This window comes from Nicotiana tabacum, chromosome 11, assembly GCF_000715075.1.
Source record: "Nicotiana tabacum cultivar K326 chromosome 11, ASM71507v2, whole genome shotgun sequence".
NCBI classification, from domain to species: Eukaryota; Viridiplantae; Streptophyta; class Magnoliopsida; order Solanales; family Solanaceae; genus Nicotiana; species Nicotiana tabacum.
In genome coordinates this window covers 1251053-1258567 of record NC_134090.1, presented here as the reverse complement: position 1 = coordinate 1258567, position 7515 = coordinate 1251053, and positions in this window count along the sequence as shown.

Here is a 7515-nt window from a genome sequence, read left to right as displayed (position 1 = left end):
AAATTATTTGAATTGAAGAAATTTAATTAATATATTGAGAATTGTTGCATTTGAAGAAATTTGATTATTTTCGCTGATTAAATAAATTATTTTAAATTCTGTAAATTATGCTGATTTAAATATCCTAGTTGTATTTCAATTTTTATTATTGACCCATAGTGAGTGGCAAAGTCGGCCATCTCGTCTCTACCACTTCGAGATTAGGTTTGATACTTACTGGGTACACGTTGTTTACGTACTCATACTACACTTGCTGCACTTTTTGTGCAGGAACTGAGGCAAGTACTAGTGGGGGATATATCGTCTTACACCCACGTTATCATGGGGCATAGTGGTGAGCTGTTTTCTCTGATCCGTTCTGCAGCTACTAGTGTCTCTCTTTGTACTTTGATTATGTCTACTTTTATTTCAAGACAGCATTTGAGGTTTTGTATAATCTTCTAGATGCTCATACACTTGTGACACCAGGTCTTGGCACACACATTGGTAGAGTTTGGGTTTTATTAAATTTTTCTTGATTTTAAATTTTATCAATGTATGCTTAATTTAATAGTTGGCTTGCCTAGATGTAGTGTTGGGCGCCATTCTGACTTATAGGTGAAATTGGGTCGTGACAATATGGTATCAGAGCACTAGGTTCATTTAGGTCTCACAAGTTATGAGCAGGTCTAATAGAGTCTTGCGGATCGGTACTGAGACGCCTGTACTTATCTTCGAGAGGCTATAGGGTGTTAGGAAATTACCTTTCTTCATATTCCATCATGCAATTAATGTAGTATTAAATATCCTTATCTTATTCTCTCACAGATGGTGAGAACGCGCTCGAATGAAGTTCCAAACCAGGGAAGAGCTACTCCCCCAGTTGCTAGAGGCCGAGGGAGGGCTCCAGCCCATGGTAGAGGCCGAGGACATCCCAGGACTGTTCCAGTTATGCCGCCAGTGGGTCCAGTAGAGAATCCCATTATTGAGGAGCAGGGTGAGGTGCCTGTGGCAGAGCTAGCTCCGGTGGATTTCACATCTGCACCGGGATTTCAGGATGTCATGGGTCGTATGTTGTGGTTCATGGACAATATGACTCAGGTCGATTTATTTCCGGCAGACCCAACCACATCTCCGGCGGGCGGGGGAGCACAGACCCCTACCGCACATGCTTATGGACAAGCAGCTGCTGTATATCAGACCCAGGGTGCACTACCCGTAGGTGGAGCCCAGCCAGTGGCAGCAACTACACCTGAACCCAGGCCAGCTGTAACCGCCGATCCTCAGAAACTATTAGACAGATGGACTAGACTACATCCTCCTATCTTCGGGGGTGAGCGACATGAGGATCCCCAAGATTTTATTGATCGGTGCAAGGATAGACTGTACAACATGAGGATATTGGAGTCTCGTGGGGTAGACTTTGCTACTTTTCAGCTAGAGGGCAGAGCCCGTAGATGGTGGCAGTCTTATGTTCTTGGCAGACCAACAGATTCTCCTCCCATGACTTGGGACAGGTTCACCCGTATCTTCCTGGACAGGTATATTCCACCCTCCTAGAGGGAAGAGTTACGGTTTCAGTTTGAGAAACTCCAGCAGGGTCAGATGTTAGTGACTAATTATAAGGCGAGGTTTTCTGAATTATCTCGCCATGCACTTATGATACTCCCTACTGAGGCGGAGAGAGGGCACAGGTTTGTAGCCGGTTTACATACTGGTATTCAGGCCACTATGGCTCGAGAGGTTGAGATGGGTACTTCTTATGAGCGAGTTGTGGAGATAGCCCGGAGGATTGAGGGTGTGCGTCAGTGGAGCCGAGAGTATATTATGAGAGATAAGAGGTTCAGGTACTCTGGAGAGTTCAGAGGTGCTCCGTCTGGGGGCAGAGGTCAGTTCGTGGGGGGCAATCCAGCAGACCCCCATTTCTAGCACCACCACCACCTCGAGGTGCTCCAGTGCGACCTTATCTCAGTGCTATACCATAGAGTTTTTACCACCCACCAGTTATTTAGGGTCCTCCCAGTAGGTATTCAGGTCCCCAGGGCCAGACACTTAGTCAACAGCCCATCGCACCAAAGAGTTATTACGAGTGCCGGGATCCCAGTCACATGCGGAGGTTTTGCCCCAGGCTTCGGGGTAGACCAGTACAGCAGGGTCAGCAGCCTATGCTTACCGGACCAGTTGCTCCACCAGTAGTCCGACCACCAAGAGGTAAAGGACAGGTGGGTAGGGGTCGTCCTAGAGGTGGAGGTCAGCCAGGCAGAGGCAAGCCAGTTGGCGCTCTAGCTCGGTTCTATGCTTTTCCAGCTAGACCAGATGCAGAGGCCTCATATGTTGTGATTATAGGTATTATTTTTGTTTGCGGCAAAGATGTCTCAGTATTATTTGATCCAGGATCCATGTATTCATATGTGTCTTCTCTATTTGCTCCATTCCTGGGTGTTTCTTGTGAGTCCTTGAGTACTTCTATTTATGTGTCCACTCCCGTAGGCGATTCTTTTATTGTGAACCGGATCTACAGGTCTTGTATTATTACATTTTGTGGTTATGAAACTAGAGCATATCTCTTATTGCTCGAGATGATCGATTTTGAAATTATTCTGGGCATAGACTGGTTATCTCCATATCATGCTATTCTAGATTGTCATGCCAAAACTGTTACCTTGGCTATTCCATCTTTGCCTAGGCTGGAGTGGAAGGGTTCTTCGGTTAGTTCATTTAATCGGGTTATTTCTTTTATAAAGGCTCAACACATAGTTGAGAAGGGTTGTTTGGCTTATCTAGCCTATGTTCGGGATACTACTACAGAGACTTCGCCTATTGATTCAGTGCCAGTAGTTCGGGAGTTCTCTGATGTATTTCCTTCAGATCTTCCAGGTACGCCACCTGATCGTGATATTGATTTTTGTATTGACTTGGCTCCATATACTCTGCCTATGTCTATCCCACTGTATCGCATGGCTCCGAAAGAATTGAAAGAATTGAAAGAACAGCTTCAGGAGTTACTAGCCAAAGGGTTCGTCAGACCGAGTGTATCGCCTTGGGGTGCACCGGTATTATTTGTGAAGAAGAAAGATGGCACAATGCGAATGTGTATTGACTATCGCCAATTGAACAAAGTTACTATTAAGAAACAAGTACCCGTTGTTGCATATTGATGACCTATTTGACCAGTTGCAGGGTGCTAGGGTGTTCTCTAAGATCGACTTGAGGTTGGGGTATCATCAGTTGAAGATTCGAGATTCGGATGTTCCGAAAACTGCTTTCCGTACTAGATATGATCATTATGAGTTTCTGGTAATGTCTTTCGGTTTAACTAATGCCCCGGCAGCATTTATGGATCTGGTGAACAGGGTATTCAGGGCATAGATTGATTCGTTTGTCATTGTCTTCATTGATGACATTTTGATCTACTCTCGCAGCAAGGAGGAACATGAGCAGCATATGAGAGTAGTGCTTCAGACATTGCGGGAACAAAAGTTATATGCTAAGTTCTCTAAATGTGAGTTTTTGGCTAGAGTCTGTAGCATTTTTGGGACATATTGTATTGGGTGAAGGTATTAAGGTTGATCCCAAAAAGATTGAGGCAGTTCAGAATTGGCATCGTCTCACTTCGGCGACTGAGATCAGGAGTTTTCTGGGTTTAGCAGGTTATTATCGTTGGTTTATGGAAGGTTTTTCATATATTGCATCACCTTTGACCAAACTAACCCAGAAAGGTGTTCAGTTTTGATGGTCCGATGATTGTCAGTCAAGCTTTCAGAAGCTCAAGACAGCATTGACTACAGCACTAGTGTTAGTGTTACCTTCTGTTTCGGGGATGTATATAGTGTATTACGACGCTTCACGCGTTGGTTTAGGTTGTGCATTAATGCAGGAAGGGCGAGTTATAGCATATGCTTCACGTCAGTTGAAGCCCCGCGAGCAGAATTATTTGGTACATGATTTGGAGTTAGCTGCGATTGTTCATGCCCTTAAGATTTGGAGGCATTATCTTTATGGGGTGTCCTGTAAAGTTTATGCTGACCATCACAGTTTGTAGCATTTGTTCAAGCAGAGCGACCTAAATTTGAGACAGCGCAGATGGCTGGAATTACTAAAAGATTATGATATTACTATCCTATATCATCCAGGTAAAGCAAATGTAGTTGCAGATGCCTTGAGTAGAAAGGCGGAAAGTATGGGTAGTTTGGCTTTCATTTCAGCAAAAGAGAGTCCATTAGCTTTGGATATCCGATCCTTGGCCAACAGACTTGTGCGGCTAGATATTTCAGAGCCCAACCGAGTTCTTGCATATGTCGTAACTCAGTCTTCACTATTTGAGCAGATCAAGACTCGCCATTATGATGACCCACACTTAATGGTTCTTCAAGAAACGGTACTACGAGGTGGTGCCAAGGAAGTTACTATTGGTGCGGATGGTGTTCTGCGACTCCAGGATCGTCTGTGTGTTCCTAATGTGGATGAACTGAGGAAAAAGATCCTGGAGAAGGCACATAGTTCTCGGTATTCTATTCATCAAGGTGCTACGAAGATGTATCGTGACTTGAGGCAGCATTATTGGTGGCGACGAATGAAAAAGGACATAGTTGAGTATGTAGCTAGGTGCCTAAATTGCCAGCAAGTCAAATATGAGCACCAGAGGCCAGGTGGCCTACTTCAGCAGATTATTATACCAGAGTGAAAATGGGAACGCATCACTATAGACTTTGTAGTTGGGTTGCCGTGGACCTTGAGGAAGTTTGATGCAGTTTGGGTGATTGTTGATAGGTTGACCAAGTTAGCACATATTATTCCTGTTGTGACTACGTATACTTTAGAGAGGTTGGCCCAAATTTATATTCAGGAGATAGTTCGGTTGCACGGTGTGCCAATTTCCATCATATCGGATAGAGGCCCTCAGTTTACTTCACAGTTCTGGAGAGCAGTACAGAGTGAGTTGGGGACCCGTGTAGAGCTCAGCACAGCCTCATCCACAGAATAACGGGCAGTGAGAGCGGATAGTTCGGATTTTGGAGGATATGCTCAAGGCATGTGTGATTGACTTTGGAGGTCAGTGGGATCGTTTCCTGCCTTTGGTCGAGTTTGCTTATAATAACAGTTACCAATCCAGCATCGAGATGGCTCCATTTGAGGCTTTATATGGTCGTCGATGCCGTTCACCTATCGGATGGTTTGAGCCCGGTGAGGCTAAGTTATATGGTACTGATTTGGAAAAGGATGCCTTGGAAAAGGTGAAGTTGATTCAGGAGCAACTTCGTACGGCACAGTCCAGACAGAAGAGTTACACGGATCAGAAAGCGCTTGATTTATCCTTTATGATGGGTGAAAAAGTTCTCTTGAATGTTTCGCCGATGAAGGGAATCATGAGATTCGGGAAGAAGGGCAAGTTGAGACCAAGGTTTATAGGCCCATTCGAGGTATTGAGACGAGTTGGGGAGGTTGCTTATGAGCTTGCATTGCCTCCCAGTCTATCGGGAGTTCATCCGGTTTTCCATGTATCTATGACACATGTGTTGGACTTCAGCACAGTTCAGCTAGATCAGAGTTTGGGTTATGAAGAAGAACCATTTGCCATTGTTGATAAACAAGTTCGCCAGTTGAGGTCCAAGAGGATTTCTACAGTAAAAGTCCAGTGGAGGGGCCAACCAGTCGAGGAAGCGACTTGGGAGGCCGAGGAGGACATGCGGAGCAAATATCCACACTTATTTAGCACTCCAGGTATTATTCTAAACCCGTTCGAGGACGAACGTTTGTTTAAGAGGTGGAGAATGTAATGACCCAACTGGTCATTTTAACTTTTAGAACCCCGTTCCCAAAAATAAAATTTCTCGTATGTGCTTTTAATGATTATTAATTTGTGGGGATGGTTGGTTCGAGATTTGGAAGCGTTTGGGTTGAAATCGGAACACTTGGTTCCTTAAGTTATCCTTAAAAGGCTAAGTTTGACTTCGGTCAACATTTTGAGAAAATGACCCCAGAATTGGGATTTGACGGTTCCAATAGGTTTGTATGATGATTTCAGACTTGGGCGTATGTCCGAATCAGGTTTTGGATAACCCGGGAGCGTTTGACGCTTAATAGTAAAAATCAGCTATTTGAAGGTTTAAACTTCTTTAAATTTGGTTTAGAGTAGGATTTTGAGTAATTGAAGTCTGTTTGGAATTTCAAGTTTGGGAATAGTTCCGTATAGTAATTTAAGACTTGAAATTTCGTGTCATTCCGAGTAGTTTAAGTATATTTCGGCGCATTAGAAGTAAATTGAAGAACTTGAAATTCTTAAGTTTGAATCAATTTGGTTTAGGGTATGATTCTTAGATTTGATGTTGTTTTACATGTTCTGTGAGTTCGAGCGAGTCCGTTTTATGATTTCAAACCTGTTGGTATGTTCGGGCGGGGCTCCGGGGGCCCCGAGTGTTAACCGGACGAGGCTCGGATCAATTTTGGAATTTTGAAGAATAGCTGAAGCTTCCAGCTTCTGGTATGATCGCACCTGCACATGGTCAGCCGCAGGTGCGAAGGGGAGGATTTGCTCGACCATCGCAGATGCAAAGAAATGGGCGCAGAAGCGGACGCACAGGTGCGGTCCTTTGGGCGCAGGTGCGGAGCCAGTCCAAGAGGAGAAATCTCGCACCTGCGAGGCTTTTCTGCAGGTGCAAAAGCCGCATGTGCGAACACCTTCCGCAGGTGCAAAAAATCTGTCTGGGCAGAACCTTAAAACGGACAAAGCTCAGTCCATTTTTGTTCGTTTTTCTTCCATGTTTGGGTGATTTCAGAGCTTTTTAAGAGGAGATTTCAACTAGCAATTTGGAGGTAAGTTAATTCTACACCCCTTGAGTTAAATACATAGATTATGGGTAGAATTATAACTAGTAAATCGTATAAATCAAGGGTTTAGGTGAAAACCCTAGATTTTTATAAAAATGAGATTTTAACCACAAAAATAGTTATGGAATTGGGTAGAAATTATATATTTGAGTTCTTGAGATTATGGGTAACGTTTCCATCCGAAAATTTCCAGAATCCGGGCACATGGGCCCGGGGTGAATTTTAGGAATTTTACCATTTTGGATGGGGTAATTTATTTAATAGATGAATTTCGAATTATTGAACATATATTATTTTTTTTATATATAACTTTTGGATAGTTTCGGATTTTTCGTCATTGAATCGAGAGTTTTACGCGACGCGATAATCGGAAAATGGACTTTGAGACGAGGTAAGTCTCTTATCTAATCTTGTGAGGGGGAAATTACCCTATAGGGACTAAATTGAATAATTATTGATAATTGCGGGGGCTACGTACGCACGAGGTGACGAGAGTCCGTGCGTAGCTACTATTAATGCTAAAGTCCGAGTAGTTTAGGACTCAAAGCATGAATTACTTGTGTAAATTGTATTCTTTGTTTGATTAATATTATTTGATATATATATATATATATTGTGAATTATATATATATATATATATATTGTGAATTGTTAGATCAAAATATTAAAGGATGGAAAATTATATGTTTGATTTTCTTTTTAAATTAA